We start from the raw sequence: 1,037 nt of genomic DNA on the forward strand, positions 1-1,037 counted from the left end.
CCATCAGTGACCACTGACCACTGACCACTGACCACTGAGTGACCATCAGTGACCAGCAGTGACCATCAGTGACCACTGAGTGACCGCTGACCACTGAGTGACCACTGAGTGACCGCTGACCGCTGAATGACCACTGACCACTGACCATGAGTGACCACTGACCACTGAGTGACCATCAGTGACCATCAGTGACCGCTGACCACTGAGTGACCACTGACCACTGACCACTGACCGCTGACCACTGAGTGACCATCAGTGACCGCTGACCACTGAGTGACCCTGAGTGACCATCAGTGACCATCAGTGACCACTGACCACTGAGTGACCATCAGTGACCACTGAGTGACCACTGACCACTGAGTGACCACTGAGTGACCATCAGTGACCATCAGTGACCACTGACCACTGAGTGACCATCAGTGACCACTGAGTGACCACTGACCACTGAGTGACCACTGAGTGACCATCAGTGACCATCAGTGACCACTGACCACTGAGTGACCATCAGTGACCACTGAGTGACCACTGACCACTGAGTGACCACTGAGTGACCATCAGTGACCGCTGACCACTGACCACTGAGTGACCCTGAGTGACCACTGACCACTGACCACTGACCACTGAGTGACCACTGAGTGACCATCAGTGACCACTGACCACTGAGTGACCACTGAGTGACCATCAGTGACCACTGACCACTGACCGCTGACCACTGAGTGACCGCTGACCACTGAGTGACCATCAGTGACCACTGAGTGACCGCTGACCACTGAGTGACCATCAGTGACCACTGAGTGACCACTGAGTGACCACTGACCACTGACCATGAGTGACCGCTGACCATGAGTGACCACTGACCACTGAGTGACCATCAGTGACCACTGAGTGACCCTGAGTGACCACTGAGTGACCATGAGTGACCACTGACCATGAGTGACCACTGAGTGATCACTGAGTGACCACTGAGTGACCACTGACCATGAGTGACCATCAGTGACCACTGACCACTGAGTGACCACTGAGTGACCACTGAGTGA

Source organism: Vidua macroura, chromosome 33 (genome assembly GCF_024509145.1).
Source record: "Vidua macroura isolate BioBank_ID:100142 chromosome 33, ASM2450914v1, whole genome shotgun sequence".
Classification (NCBI taxonomy): Eukaryota; Metazoa; Chordata; class Aves; order Passeriformes; family Viduidae; genus Vidua; species Vidua macroura.